The sequence below is a fragment of the Lithobates pipiens genome, unplaced genomic scaffold, assembly GCF_037356315.1.
Source record: "Lithobates pipiens isolate NorthernLeopardFrog02 unplaced genomic scaffold, aLitPip1_a1.2 Scaffold_1, whole genome shotgun sequence".
Taxonomy (NCBI): domain Eukaryota; kingdom Metazoa; phylum Chordata; class Amphibia; order Anura; family Ranidae; genus Lithobates; species Lithobates pipiens.
Genome location: NW_027507685.1, coordinates 23,108,830 through 23,125,259, shown reverse-complemented (window position 1 = coordinate 23,125,259; position 16,430 = coordinate 23,108,830). Strand labels below are relative to the sequence as shown.

The 16,430-nt window shown below is 41.9% G+C and overlaps 1 protein-coding gene and 1 long non-coding RNA gene across 3 annotated transcripts in view; one reads left to right on the top strand and one right to left on the bottom strand.

Annotated features, from left to right (window-relative positions):
• The window catches only part of LOC143986179 (uncharacterized), a 457,706-nt gene that overhangs the window by 236,749 nt on the left and 204,527 nt on the right, over positions 1 to 16,430 (top strand). The gene's annotated exons all lie outside the window — the stretch shown is intronic.
• The window catches only part of NRK (Nik related kinase), a 406,388-nt gene that overhangs the window by 367,373 nt on the left and 22,585 nt on the right, over positions 1 to 16,430 (bottom strand). The gene's annotated exons all lie outside the window — the stretch shown is intronic.

Sequence of the window (16,430 nt, the reverse complement as noted above, 5' to 3'; positions counted from 1 at the left end):
GGATCTATTTGTATTGATTTTGCCTTTGATCAATACTCGTTTGTGAGTAGCCATTTTGCTATTTGATTTAATTTTAAATAAAGCTGTTTTATGGTAATGCACTAGGTCAGTGCGCCTTCCCCTCTTTTGTATTTTCTAAACTTCATGTTGCCACTCTTATGTCCTAGAGTAGCCACTTGGTAGCTGAACATGGGTAAGCAGGTTCTAGGTGTCCTACGGACTGTGTCACAGGTGGTGAACACCAATTCTCCATGGAATGAATTCTCAGTCACTGCAACTGGGTCTGGGATGGTGTTTGGCTCTGGACACATTCAAGAGCCAATTTACTGCTTTCGCTATATTTTATCAAACACCATTTTTCTTTTACAGATTGATTATTCCTTGTACAAGAAGTCTCATATCTAACATTTCCTGTTAGTTTCCCCGTGACTCAGTGTGGTCTGCATATGGTTCTCTCTCTGCATCAGAATCACAATGTGAACACTCTATTCTCACCCACAAGGTGATGTTTTGGGTGTTTTCTCACACACAAGGTGGTGATTTGCTACAAGATGAGCATCTGAACTTGTCCATCAAGAAAATCTTCTGGCTTTTCATAAAGACAAGTTGTGGTTGGAATCCAGGATTTCCTTCTTACCCAAGTTAGTTTCTATATTTAATCTCAGCCAGGATATTGTTTTCCTCTCCCTCTGTCCAGCGCTGTCACCTAAAGGAACTGTCTCTCCATTTTCTGGAAGAGGTTAAGACTGTGGGTCTGTTAGTATTTTTCTCATTCAGCGCTTTTTCAGAAAGGTGATTTGCCAAAGCTTTTCTTTCTACCATCGCAAGCTACTGTATCGCAGGCAGACCATCATCCAAACAAACAAATCCTTCAGGCTGTTTGAGCTGCAAGCAGCACATTTTCTGTTGTCTGTCTTGAGCCTGTAAGCTTTGAAGCCATATTCTCTGACGGACTGCTTTTGGGTATCTCTAGAATTCCTGTGACCCTCAGTGGGTGATGAAGATCATAGGATTTTTGTACTTGCTTTCAAATCCTTTTAGCCTTTGAGGAACACAGGTCAGCTTCTCCTTTCTACTTTTACACAAAACTGAGGCATAGTGGTTGTTAGTGGGGTTATAACCAGACAGTCTGAGAGTTCTAGAATTCCCGTGTACCTCAATAGACTCCATGAATAGGATTGTATGGTGAGTAAAATCACTTTACCATCCATTTTCAGCAGAGGAGAATCTAAAATTTCTGGCTTTAGCAGATTAGGTCAGTTGGTCAATAGGTTAAAGAAAGAAATATGAAGGCTACCAATGTTTACTTCTGAAAATGCTAAGATGACTACCATACTGACCCTCCTGTTTCAGATGTTTGAGCTGTAGATCTGGAACAAGTATACAAAGGTCTTATAATTTTCTTCCAATTTTTAGAATCTGCATGCTTGTTTCCAAAAATGGAAATTTATTTTATTGGGATTTTTAGTGACAGACCAACACAAAGTGGCACATAATTGTGAAGTGGAAGGAAAATGATAAATGGTTTTCAAAAGTTTTTACAAATATATGAAAAGTATGGTGTGCATTTGTATTCTGCCCCCTGAGTTAATATTTTGTAGAGCCACCTTCTTCTGCAATTACAAGTGCAGTTTTTTTGGGGTATGTCTACTATCTTTGCACATCTAGAGAGTGACATTTTTGCCCATTCTTCTTTGCAAAATAGCTTAAGCCCTGTCAGATTGGATGGAGAGCATCTGTCAACAGCAATTTTCAAGTCTTGCCACTGATTCTCAATTGGATTTAGGTCTGGACCTTGACTGGACCATTCTAACACATGAATATGCTTTGATCAAAACCATTCCATTGTAGCTCTGGCTATATGACTAGCGTCATTGTCCTGCTGGAAGGTGAACCTCTACCCAAGTCTCAAGTCTTTTGCAGACATAAACAGGTTTTCTTCTAAGATTGCCCTGTATTTGTCTCCATCCAGAGGCGTACCTCCAGGGGGGACGGAGCAGTCCACCCTTTTTGCCACACATTGGGGGGTGGTCAGGCCAGTTATTTGAGCTGGGACAAGGCAGTGGCAGATGCAAGAGGTGAGAGAGGGCAGTTGAGTACATACAGGTATGGGGGGGTTGAGTGCCTACAGGTGTGTGGGTGGGATGAGTGCGTACAGGCATGATCAGTGAGGGAGCGCCAGATGTAGGATCTCTCCCGGGTGCCAAATGCTCTAGTTACGCCCCTGGCTCCATCCATCTTTCCATCAACTCTGACCAACTTCCCTGTCCCAGCTGAAGAAAAGCATCCCCACAATATGATGCTGCCACCACCATGTTTCATGGTGGGGATGGTGTGTTCAGGGTGATGTGCAGTGTTCATTTTCTGCCACACATAGTGCGTTGCTTGTAGGCCAAAAAGTTTAATTTTGGTCTTATCTGACCAGAGCACCTTCTTCCACATGTTTGCTGTGTCCCCAACATGGCTTCTCGCAAACTGCAAACAGGACTTCTTATGGCTTTCTTTCAACAATGGCTTTCTTCTTGACATGCTTCAAGGCCAGATTTGTGGAGTGCACAACTAATAGTTGTCCTGTGGACAGATTCTCCCACCTGATCTGTGGATGTCTTGGTAGGTTTACAGATGTGCCATACGCTTTCCATTTTCAGATGGATTGAACAGTGCTTCATGAGATGTTCAAAGCTTGGGATAATTTTTCATAACCTAACCCTGCTTTACATTAATCCACAACTTTATCCCCGACCTGTCTGTCGTGTTCCTTGGACTTCATGGTGCTGTTTATTCACTAAGGTTCTCTAACAAACCTCTGAGAGCTTCATAGAAGCTGTATTTATACTGAGATTAAATTACACACAGGTGGACTATTACTATTTTCTAATAAGGTGACTTCTGAAGGCAATTGGTTCCACTAGATTTGATTCAGGGTTATTAGAGTAAGGGGTCTGAATAAAAATGCATGCCACACTTTTCACATATTTATTTATTTTAAAAAAAATTGAAAACCATTTACCATTTTTCTTTCACTTTAGAATTATGCGCCACTTTGTGTTGGTCTATCACACAAAATCCCAATAAAATACATTTACTTTTTTGGTTGTAACATGTCAGAATGTGGAACATTGCAAGGGTATGAATACTTTTTCAAGGCACTGTAACTTATTGTTTTACTGTGGTTTGGGCACATGGAATATATAAAAGTAAGTTGACGAAGCCCAACTTGCTTCGTAAGAGTTGCTGATTTTCTCAGTAACTGCAACACACACTGTCAAAAGTTAGGAAATATTAAGGATTGTATACATATCAACACAAATGTATTTTTAAGTAACAGTATTTAAACAAAACGCATGCAAGTTTAGTTTTTGCTTCAGAACAGTAGGGGTTCTGAGGGTTAATTACGTAGGTTGGCCTTGACATCAGTCTGGCCGAGCTGTGTTGGAAGTTCTGCCTAGTCATGTGAACAGTGAGGTGCACATGACAGGCCAGAACCAGGCCTGGTTGGATGTTTTGAGTATAAACCTGCTGGGAACCAATCAGTGGGAATGCCGGGCCCCGCTGGGGAGTCTGGGAAGGGGTACTTAAGATGTGTGGGTCACGTGTTCAGAGAGAGGAGTTTGTGAGGCCCGTGTGGTCAGTTCTGGTTCCAGGACCAGGGTAGCCCCGTGAGAGGGTCCCGGTCACAGGGTGTTCAACATCCCGCAACATATTCCTGTTATAGGCCCCTAATAGACCTGCCTGGTCTGGTGTAGGGATCCGTCTGTTCCCGAGTCTCGGAACCTGCTGGTCCGAGGTGCATTAACTGAGGGAGGATTCAAGGTGTCTGGGTGTGCTCTCGGCTTGGAGGGGCACCACAGCTCGTGGAAGTGACCGGGGGAGGACTCTTCGGAGGAGGGCCGGCAAGTGGCATCCTGAGAAGTGCCTGGTTACTGAGTTGGGAAGGACATTGATGAATTCACGTTTTTCCAGTGCTATCAAGGAAACAAAGAACGTTCCAGGTACTGAGGAAAAAGGTTCCTGTTCACCCTTAGTTACAACTTGTTCACAGTCTTAGGATTGTTTCAAGTTTTGAGTAAACGTGCTGACTGCCATGATCTCTGGCTATAGATCTGTTCAGCCTTGAAGTGCCCAGCAACAAGTGACTACTGCCTGGGTGGAATTAGAGACTTTGCTAGACCTGCAGTTCAAGGTGCCTGAGTTCTTCACCCGTGCCCTCTGTTCCCATGAGAGACTGTGTTTCTGGATGTTATTACTGCAAAATAAAACCTTTCAAAAGGACTTTATTTGTGTCAGCGTTCAAGTTGTTGGGTAACAAACCTGGGAACCCCTTAGACGTAGAAGAACAAGCCAAGCAAAGGTAACCGGTAAGCCCAATAAGTCAAGGCCGCCCTGCAAGGGTTATGGCCGCTACATATATATATATATATATATATATATATATATATATATATATATATATGTGTGTGTGTATGTATGTATGTAGTGCCCTCTAACTTTGGTAGGTCCTTAATAGTCTTTTTCTGACAGTGTAGGATATAGAGGCAGGCAAATTTAGCCAGGACTGTGTCCTTTTACTATGTCTAGTTGTTTATTCAGGGTTGGGAGTGTCAGAATATAAGGGGGTGTGGCCGCCTACACTTGGGCTCAGGGATACCTCCTCTGCTTGACAGTGGATTGTGCTGGAAAGAGAGGATGGGCTGAGACCTTAGTGGCAGGAAAGCCATGCGAGATTGACGAATGGTTAATTTATATGGTTCAGGGGAGGTCCCTCATAAAAGAGGGGGGTCACATGCTCTGGGGGTTGGTCGGAGAAGTTAGAGGTTCGAGGTACGAAGCTTAAGGCCCTGGAGTTCAGAGATCCCAGAGCCGGATAGCCGGGGGCGATTCCAGGGAGGCCGAAAGTCTGGCCCCTGGAGATGAAGTCAGCATGTAGCGCTGGAGGAATACCGGCCGTCCCATTGCAGGGATGTGCTGGTCAGAGTGGGAGAAGGAGGAAATAGGAGCTAAGCAGAGAAAGAAGACTGGGTGTGAGTAGAACATGGACTGTTGATTGGGAGAGAGCAACGGGAGTGCAAACCCAGTGGATCTATTTAGGAATTTCATACTGTATATCCAAGGACCACAGTATCGAGCACCAGGATTGGGGGAAGTTTGATGATACAAGTCATGGAAATAGGCAGCGTGGCCTGTGACTTTGAGTTCAACACCCACAGTGTTATTCAGAGTAATGCCTATCTGTCCAAATTGGGAGTGTTGCATCAGAGAGAGAAGTGGAACCAGGAAAGGATCGCTATAAGTGATTTAATTAATTAAAGCCACGGCTACAGATTAATACCCTTCAACCTAAAAATGGAGTCGGATGGGCCATCTTATATACCCTACCGAATAGCCCACCGATTTATACCCAAAATAAAGAATTATAAATCCGGAATCTTAACAGTTTGGAGTCATGCAATTGCATGGGGAATCGAAAGCGGAACAGTCTGGTAAAAGGTAATGAACAAACTCAACAGCCCCCATGGGGGTACTGCTACATATATACATATATACATATATACAGACACACACTTTTAAATAAATGTAAACAAACATTTTGAAATCTTATGGCAGAGCTGGTCAGAGGGAGAAAGTGGGGGTGAGGAAGGAGGAGATGGGATCAATTAGCAGTGGTGGTGGAAGGAGGGTATGCAATCAGTGGCAGTGCTGGAGGGGAGGGGTCATTAGTGCCATTGCTGGGGGGGGGGGGGGGGGTGATCAGTGGCAGTGCTAGGGGTTTGAAAAAATTGATGAAAAAAGTGAAATACCACGTTATACCAAAAATCCCTAAATTGGAAAGCAGCTGCTAAAGGTAAGATACACACAGATAATGAACAAGAAAAATTTAACAGCGCTGAATAAGGGAATAAGTGAATACCCCAATTGCTAAAAGACTAAACTTATTCCAAAGGTGTATTAACACAAGAAAAAAGTGATACATCAACTACTGAATATATCAATAATCAATCCATTATTAAATAAACAAATAAATTAATTAAAATTTATTTTAAAAAAATATATAATTAATGCAATAAAAAGTCCTTGGATGGAAGGGTCTAAATTAATTCCACCCTCCTTGACACCAACTAATACGTGAATCAAAAAATTAAGTAAAATGAAAAAAAAGTGTCCAAAAAATAAATGTATAAATGAAAGTAGTATTCTGTGACAAATCCACCACCGTATGCAGGATGTTACACCAGATAAAATGCAAGCTTACCGATTAGCAAGCTAAATAAGCTTGTGACCTGCAACCCAGTCAGGGCCTCTATCCAGAGGAGAACCAAAAATCTCCAGTCCCGAGCTCATATCCTGGAAACGAGGCAAATATCTCTGGAGGATCCACACTCCACCAGATGTTAATGGCAGCTTAGCGGACTCGTCAGGGCTGAGAGGCTTCAGAAGGCAGTGATACAAATCCCAGAAAAACAAGGGGACTTGCCATAGCATAATACCGTCTAAACCATATTTTAATAAGATTAAAGATTAAAATGCACTTATAATATTAAAATGAATAACAGCAAATTGCCGGCCGGCTGTACATGGACGCCCGTCTACTGAGACCCCAGTATGCGGTGACGTGAGCACATCAACTCCTCCCGATGCACGTTTCATCAACACAATGACATCGTCTAGGGACTTACACCATGGTCCCCAGAGAGCCTCCCTACTTACATCAGGGTCCCCAGAGAGACTTGGCCTGTGGGGCAAGTCCAGTCAAGTGGCTCATTGAACCAACCGATTGAAGCAACTAGTGAAAGTCCAAGCATTAATGCCTGAGATCCAATACTGTGACCCCCACCCCAAATAGTGAAAGACTACTAGAGATCTCAGGGGTTCATGCTATGACCTGTAGTCCATCACTAGTTGGGGGGGGTGACACATCCTAAGCTGTGAGTTGTTCATGCCGGTACCTGTGACCCTCCAAAAGTGAAGGACTACAAAACACAGCAATAAAAGACACATTTTCTGAGTTAAGAATATACTGTATAATTGAAATTGAACTGATTTTTTTTTCTTAAAGCAGAGTTTGTGTCATTTCATGCATTCTCACAGAAAATGTTCTAGTTATATGCCTAGGTCTCCTTCCTTTCCTACCATTGTCTTCATAGATGCTATGATATAATATTACTGACAATATGGCTGACACGGTAGAACACATATCAATACAGAGTTCAGTATTATTGGAGGCTTATCCATACCAAAGTTTATGAATACCACCAGCAGCCATTGCAAGAGCCTGCTAGTCCTAGTCCCCATTACAGAACACGCATACCGTCTTGTCACCCTTTAGCAGTTCAGTGTGAGCAGCTGGGCTGTGAGTCTCCTGAGGGGTGGGGCTAAACACTCAGCCCAGAGCTAGCTTCCTACTGATAAAAGGCACGTGAGGAAGATGGGTTGAGCGTGATCTCTGTGGCCAGCCACACCCCCTCCTGCCCACTCACACTGCAGGACAAACCAAGGAGAAGGTAGGATCCACCTCCAGGATGTTCAAGCAATCAGAGTCCTCAATGAGAGCAGAGGGAGGAGATTCGTCCCCATTCTGTTCTGGGCAGCACCCCGTCATGCAGCAATGCTGTGTCAAACAAATCATCATGCCTCTCCCCAACGTGCCAGAAATGCCATTCTGTGCATACGCCGGCAGCAGCCTCATTACAGGGCATCAGACTCCGGGCTTTGGGCCCCAGGTTCAGGGCTATAGCCCCAGTAGCAACCCCCTAGTAACGCCACTGTTTGTAAGTCTCTTTATTCCCCACATACCCTAGGATTGCAGCCATGCCCGTGAACAGAGACATTATCCAGGAAGGATGGATCTTGATACCAAAACTGGTACTTAGATGCAATCATCATTTTCACATAAAGTCCAGCTGAGCTGCATTATAAAGAGCCATCTGTAATGGTACAACCTAAAATAGTGCACACATATCCCAATTCCTGCCAAGTACTGAAGAATAGATCCAAAAGTTCTGCTGGTTCCAGACTTTGGAACCAATGGCCCTCACTGATAAGTTTCTGAGTGTATTTTAGGTACAACCTAAAACACAGATGAAGCGTTATATTTAGGTTTTCTTGTATGTACAGTCTGCTATGTACAATCATTACCATGCCAATTTCTTAGACTATATTCCATTTCTGAACTAAGTCAAGCATATTTTTGTGATAGTGGGTGCTGAGCTCTTTTTCGCTAGCTCATAAAGCATTTAATATGGAAGACTGGAAAGCTGACAGACTATTACAGTTATTAGAAGAAAATATATGTTTTTAGTCTAGATAATTTAACAGCATGTGTTATCCACTGATAAATTCAGTCTTAATATCATTCACTGTGAAGTGTGATACAAAATCAGTCTCTGAATTATTAGACAAGTGTGAAGCAGAATAACAGACTCTGAATTATAAGATAAGTTGTAATGTGCTCTCATCTTTATTGAAACTTCTTTATTGTGTGCGTTAGGCTTGAAAATTGCAATAGTTCTGTATTCCTGACCTTTTCAAATATTACACCATGTGCCTGTGTTTACGCATATAGCTATTCCTATTTTCCAGTCCCACAGTCATTGTTGGTTATTCATCTGCTGTTCGTGCTGTGAATTATTATCACACCTTTTCTACAGTGCACAGCTCTTGAAAACAGTTATAAGGAAAGTTGAACAAAATAATTTACTTCTATGAAAAGCCTGAGATTTAATTATATCATGAACACTACCAGTGGCGGCTGGTGCTCAAAATTTTTAGGGGGCGCAAACAACCTGGAAAAATTCTGACCTCCCCCCATCAATTGCAGCCTCACTGTGCCCATCGTATGCAGCCATTGTACCCCATCATATGCAGCCACTTGTGCCCGCTATATGCAGCCACTTGTGCCCGCTATATGCAGCCACTTGTGCCCGCTATATGCAGCCACGTGTGCCCATCAAATGCAGCCACTTGTGCCCGCTATATGCAGCCACTTGTGCCTGCTATATGCAGCCACATGTGCCCATCAAATGCAGCCAATTGTGCCCATCAAATGCAGCCACTTGTGCCCGCTATATGCAGCCACTTGTGCCCAGTATATGTAGCCACTTGTGCCCATCAAATGCAGCCACTTGTGCCCAGCATAGGCAGCCATTTGTGCCCATCAAATGAGCCACTTGTGCCGACAAATGCAGCCCCTTACCCTGGCAATAAACAACCCCCCAAATCTCAGCCTCACTGTGCCCATCAATTGCAGCCTCACTGTGCCCATCAATTGCAGCCTCACTGTGCCCATCAGATGCAACCATTGTGCCCATCAAATGCAGCCATTGTGCCCATCAAATTCAGCCACTTGTGCCCGTCATATGCAGCCACTTGCACCCGTAATATGCAGCCACGTGTGTCCATCAAATGTAGCCACTTGTGCCCATTGTATTCAGCCATTTGTGTCTGTCAAATACAGCCCCTTGTGCCCAACAAATGCAGCCACTTAACCTGGCACTTGCACAATCCCCTGCAGTGCTAGACCCCCCCACCCCCACGGGAGGCTCAACACTTACCTGACGACTTGCATCCTCTGTGTCTCCATCCACTCTTTTCCACACTCGGGCAGCGGAGGAGGTGGCCGCTCCTCTCACGCGTCCACTGCTTGCCAAAGCGCCACTAGGCATCCAATAGGTTTGCCTGGCACTTTGGCCAATCGGGAAACGGGTCTCACTGACCTGCCTCCTGATTGGCGGGGGGCACTGTAGTGTGAAGATAGCGAAAATTAATTCGCTATGGTCACACAATTGGGTGGGATCAGGGCGCTCTCTCTGCACCCCTAACCCACCCTTTTTTGAAGCCGATTGGAGCCTCTGGCTCTAATCACGTGCTTAAAAAAAACACCCGCTCCCACCCCCGCCTTAGGAATCCATGTGTCAGGCATCCTAAAAGGGGCCAGGCGCATGGATACGGAAAGAGAGGGCAATGCCCATGCGCCCTCAATGCATGGACTGCTACTGAATAACACTAAGACATTAGAATTATTTGGGCTGAAAAAAAAATTATCTTCTCTATCACTTTGTCATACGTACATACTTTGTCATAAAGCACATTTCCAAAAGTCCAATGCATAGACCGAAACATAAAAATAGATAGTCCACAACTCCTTGCTTGCTCTTTAATATCTTCCGAATTTATTGGTTCGCCATAAAAGACAGTATCAGACAGCAAACGTCATCACGTTTCAGCCTTGTGGGCCTTGTTTACTACCTAGTGCAAGCGAAGAGCAATAAAGAGCAAGCAAGGAGTTGCGGACTATTGCTTTAAATAATTGCTATTTCAGCTGTGCGACTGCCTTTGCGCACCCAGGTAGCTCTGAAAATTCCCTCATCTTATTGGGTGGTAGCAGCCTATCTCTGCTTTATTTTATAGATTGAAACACCTAAGTTCTCAAAAGAACACTCTTCACATATTGAATGGTTTAATTAATGTGTAGTGGACAGTACCTCAAATCTATGTGTTGATAAGGAGCAATATACTGTTGGTCAAATATGCAGACCACCCCAACATCATTCAACATTTATCAGTATTGGTTTTTATTTAAGTTCTTTCCAATTGTATGCTTTAGGTTTTAATATTTATGGGGAATTCTAATGTAAAAGTATATGCAGACACGTATAGGTGTGGGTGATTTAACACATTTAAAATAAGCACAGCTATGCACTAAAGCAGAACTCAGATTATACAATTACTATCTAATTGCAAGAGACATGTTTATTCTTGAATCTTGGAGTACTTAGTGTATTTATTCCAGCTTGAAACAACTCCTATACTTTGCCTTTGTGCAGTGGTTTCCTGCCATAAATACAAGGCACTGCTGCTCCCTTCTTCTGCAGGCTGACTGCTCTTGTAATTCTCCCCCCATATTTTGGCAGTGTCTGTAGTAGGTGGGTCTGCTAGGGTTAGGAAAGCATACAGCATATACGTGTTCCAGTGTGCTCCAACAGTTGTTGGGGGTCCCCTTTGTATGCAGCATGCCACTATATTGCTGTGTGGTAACTAATGTGTATCAAAATCGCCACACATTCACCCCCTATACCATAGTTTCAGTAAAAGCTTGACATTTAATTCACCCAATGTGCATGAAAGTAGTAGAGGGTGGGCAGGTCTGCAGGATATAGCAGTGGTAGGTTCACACAAACTGGAGGTAGGACACGTGTGATTTTTTTTTTCCCCCCATGGCTGATCAATATAGTCACATCATTCTCTGCAGAAGGTTGACTGGCTGACAAAACCTTCTACACCCAGGTTCATAGCAGCCAGTTGTCAGCATTACTAATGTGCCTTTGTCCCCTTCTGCTCCCTGAGGAACATTGTGCTGTTCCATAACACTATGTATAGTTTCAACACATACCCCAAACCTGTCAGGACCTGAATGACCTGCTGGTGGCACTGTTCTTCTCAGTGCGGGAGGCTGTAGTAATGGTGTCTATCAGAGGGTGTCTCCCACCAGCCCAGCACAGATTTTAGTAATTGATCTCCACTTGATGCTGGGAGGGTATTTAGTCCCTCTTCTACCATTACACTTCATGTCAGTGTTTTAGTTTAATGCCAAATACCGCTAGCCATTTATCCTTTGTCTGCTTTTGAACATGCTCTCTGACTCATACCCTGAACCCTGCTGTCCTTGTTCCTGATCCCGGTTTTAGTTTCCCCTTCCTATATAGGTTCCCTATACCTCCAGTTTACCTTGTTTCCCCATTTGTATATATTTTATATAATTTGATAGGTTAGGATTCTGTTAGGTCAGTTAGTTAGGTATTTTGTCACTGGTTTTTTAGTTCACTCATATCTCATATCTCACTCATTGGATATCTTTTGTTTTGCTATTAATAAATTCACTTAAAAAATAAAATATAATGTGTGTAGTCTGGTCCCAGTTTCCTAGTATAACTACATTTGGTCATCCTTAGGATACATGCCCATGGACATTTTTAAAAAACGGACTGTAAAGGAACACAGGACCTGGATGTAAAGAAGTTCAAGTAAAGAAAGTAGCAGTCAAGCGGATGAGTTAGAGCAGCATTATGTGACTGAGGACACAGAACTGTTCTGGAGGAGAAGGTTAGTGTAACATAAGAAGAGAAACTGGTCAGAGCAGCGTAGAATGCTGTGTGGCCGGGGAACACAGCATTGTTAAGTATGGACTGGCTGAAAGTAGGAGTCAGTTTATTGCCATGTGCCAGGTCAATGGGGAGGGATGCCGTGTCATCTCTGGCATGGTTAGCACATTGGTAATAATTTTCAAAGACTGGGTGATTGTCCGATTCATAGAAGCTGGAGAAGGAAGCTGTGTGTATCTCTGGTTCTTTGACTCATAAGACAACATCATTCCGGTTTACCATTGGGAATTATTCAGAGTGGTTCCTTTTGTTATTTTGGAAGTCAGTAATTATTCAGTAAAGGATTTGCACAATCCTAAAGAGCAACGATCACTAAAGAAGTTAATGCACAGAAATACAAAGATATAAGGCCACAAGTATTTTCAAGAATGTGCTGTATCATGGGCATCTCACATTTCCCTCTTCTCCTATCCAAGTTATACCCCACAATAAAAGCAACAAAACTGAGCTGAATGTCTGTTGCCTTTATCATGGTGAATGGGAGGTTGGCATCAGGGTGATTGGCGGATTGCTATAACCAACTCAGCAGCCCTTACGAGGGTACCGCTACATATGTATTGTACTTGTTTTCTGCGGCAAAAAAAAAACTGACATGACATCAACATTGTGATGTGAACGGGGCACATAGAGAACAATTTTGTTTGCCCTTGCAGAGAATTTGTTACATATCTCTGAGCAGAAAAAAAATCTGCATGTGTGTAAACAGGACACATAGAATGCAATTGTTTTCTTTGTCATTGCAGAAATGTACAAAATAACTACACACATTTCTGAACATGGTGTGAACAAGCCTATGCAAGTGTTTTTTCCATCAGTTTTTATGTATTGATGTCAGGATGACTTGATGGAAAAATCTACATGCAGAGATCCTTACTCCAAATGCTGCCTTACCTGTGAATGAACGTGCAAGCAGGACAAGAGTTCTGAATGGGTATTTCCCATAATGCCGCGTACACATGATCGGAATTCCAGCCAGAAAAAGACAGATTAGAGCTGTTTATTGGAAAATGCAACCGTGTGTATGCTCCATCGGAATTTATCTGTCCGAATTCTTGCCAGCCAAAAATTGGTAGCATGTTCTCAATTTTTCAGACGAAAAAACGTTCTATCGGTAATTCCGATCGTGTGTATGCAATTCCGACACGCCAAAAATCACGCATGCTCAGATTCAACTACAAGACAGAAGCTATTGGCTACTGGCTATTGGACATCCTTTTTCTAGTCCGGTCATACGTGTTGTAAGTCACCGCGTTATAAATGATTGGAATTTGATGTGACCGTGTGTAGGCAAGACAGCTTGAGCCGAATTCCGTCCGAATTCCGTCGGGAAAACCATCAGAGCTTTTTCCGACGAGAATTCCGATCGTGTCTACGTGGCATAAGGAGCTCAAAATAGGCGTACAACTTCTTCATTACAAGCTCAGCTTTTACTTCTTTCTCACTTCTAGCTCTGAAAAAAATCCTCCTTCAGCTTCACAAAATAAGTGACTATTACTTAAAATCTGGGTAAGAAGGAAAAGCTTTAGCTTTCTTGCTGATAATAGGCAGCAGTGAAAATAATTTAAAGCTGATTTCAGTGTACCTTTTCAGGAATTAATGATCTTTAACCACAAGCAGAGTGCATTTGCCTTTTAGAGCTATTTCTGGTCACCATAGTGAGGTTATGGAGCAGCACAAGATGGTATCTGACACGCATTTGTCTTACATTTATGCCCAGAGGAGCTTAATAGTTCCATTTGTCTAACTTAAGTATCTTCTATCATTTTTTTTCTCAATCCATTTTACCATGTCGTTTTCTTCTGTCATGGTTGGCCTTGTAAAGGAAGCTAAACAACTCCTTTGATCTGATTAGTTTTGATATCTAGAAAGTACACTTTATCATAGGTGATATATTCTCTATTTTATTTATTTCTTTATTGAATATTTTTTTCTTTCATGTGAAACCTTTTCCTCTTCATTGCCATTGATAGCTCCTACAAAGTAATGTATAGCACATATCCGTCAAGGTGCATTTTACTTGGCTGATTAATAATAAAACAAGAACCCGCTTTTGTATATATATATTATCAATATTCTTAAAGAGTTAATCAGTCTGCTGTTAACTTTTAAGGTCAACAGATATTAGTTGATTTTTTTAAAGCTGGGGTGGGAAATGCAGTGCCGGGAAGGCTACACAGGAAGTCCATATAGTACAGTAAACATATTGGTTATATTTACTATATATGTCAATACAAACTATACAACTATACAATACAAATGTGATACAAAAATAGTGCTAAGTGAATGAAATAAAAAATAAATAAAAATTAAGGACGCTGCACTATATAAAATATTGGGATTGATTTGATAATTTAGGTGGACTATTTACTGTACTATTTATTTTGGGCACGTACATCATTGCCTGGTGTCATTCATAGTTTCATAGTTTCATAGTTAGTAAGGTTGAATAAAGACACCAGTCCATCCAGTTCAACCTGAGTAAGTATCTACAATTGTCCCTATCCCTGTACATTGCACACTCATGTTGGTCCCTACCCTCAAGGAGCCCACAATCCAAGGTCCCCATTCATATACTAGGGCCAATTTTGGACAGAAGCCAATTAACCTACCTGCATGTCTTTGGATTGTATGTACAATATTGTACAATATTGAGTACTATATAATTTAAAGGGATCGTGTATACAGTATATATTTATTTAAAGCAGGGGTACTGAATTAAAATTCAGAGGGGTCCTGTCAGAAACATTTCTTCAAGCGGAGGTCCGAGTGTCATATTGGTGCTATGACTCCACATAATATCTTCCACATTGCAGCCTCCTGTGCACGTCACAGGCCCCCCATCACAGACTGAACTCCCCATCACAGACCCCCCATCACAGACTGGCCCCTCATCACAGACTGGCCCCCCATCATGGACTGCCCCCCCATATCAAACGGTGTAAATTTATGAGTAGTTTTAAATCACTATTAAAGTTGATTATATTCATCATATATTCTTTTCACTGGTGTAAGATTATATAGATATCACACATTTAATCTAAGCGCTGCACCTTTTCCATTCTATTAATTATTTATACTGTCTTCTAGATTCGATCTGTTATACAAATACATGCAAAATGCATGCTTCAACCTAGAACCTCCCTCAGAATAAAATTCTTCTCTGGAAAGAAGCCAAGCCTCCAATGAAGGCAGCCTAATTTCTTGTTAGTGGCCTCAAGATTATGCAAATGATTTTTGTTTTTAAAATGATACTTACAAAATACAATATACAAAAATGAAAAATCTGACTTTGGCATATAAGGATTCTGAGTACATATTTATAATTGCAATTTGTATTTTGCCTGCTGTCTTCTTTAAATCGGTGTACCATTGCAACTTTCCTATTAGCACGTTTTGATAATTACTTTGATGTTGTTATGGTCGTATAAATATCTCATACTATTTGCTAAAATGCAGTTTTCTTCAGTTCACATTTAAGACCAATAATAACAATTTCAAGAAAGGCTGTAAACACCACTTTGTAATATTGCTGTCTCTCCAATGTAATTTCTATTGATCAGAAATTCCCAAACTATTTTCCAAATCCCTTATGTGGGTTCATGGTTATGGATATGCAACACTTATTTCTATGATATAAGCAGCAGTGGCAAACACGTTGTAGCTTCCTCTGCTTAGGGGCCTATTTCAAATTGAGAGTGGAATTCACTCGTTACACAGTTAAGCACATACATGATTTTACACAGCATCTGCATTTTACATTGCATTAATAAAATGTAGATTGCAATGTAGAGACTTTTATGCTGCAAATTGTTATTATGCTTAGCACTGCAGAGAGCACTCTGGGATAGGAGAACCATGCCACTTGACCAGTCAGTTAAGTGGTAGCTGACAGGTCTTCTCCTCATCTTATCACACTCAATAGAATGGATGGGACCTTGTTGGTTTCAGAGTCCCAAAACAAGCAATACCATGCATTTGTAAAACATACAGCTAAATGTACCTGGAGGTTTTATTTTTTAAAAGCAGCTGCATGGCTGCATTTATGCCATACTGCTGCTTTATAAATGGACACACTGATAGTACTATTTTATCCTTGCAGGTCAGCCTATTCGCTTTATTTTATCAATAGCAAGAGCTGAGTGATGGCGCTTGTTTTGCTATTTACTATGTGTGTGAAGGTCAATTAATGGAATAACTACAATCAATTGAGTTTCATAGCAAAATGTTGATGCTATTCCCTGGCGAACTCTCTGTGTGGCATTTGGCATGGTCATT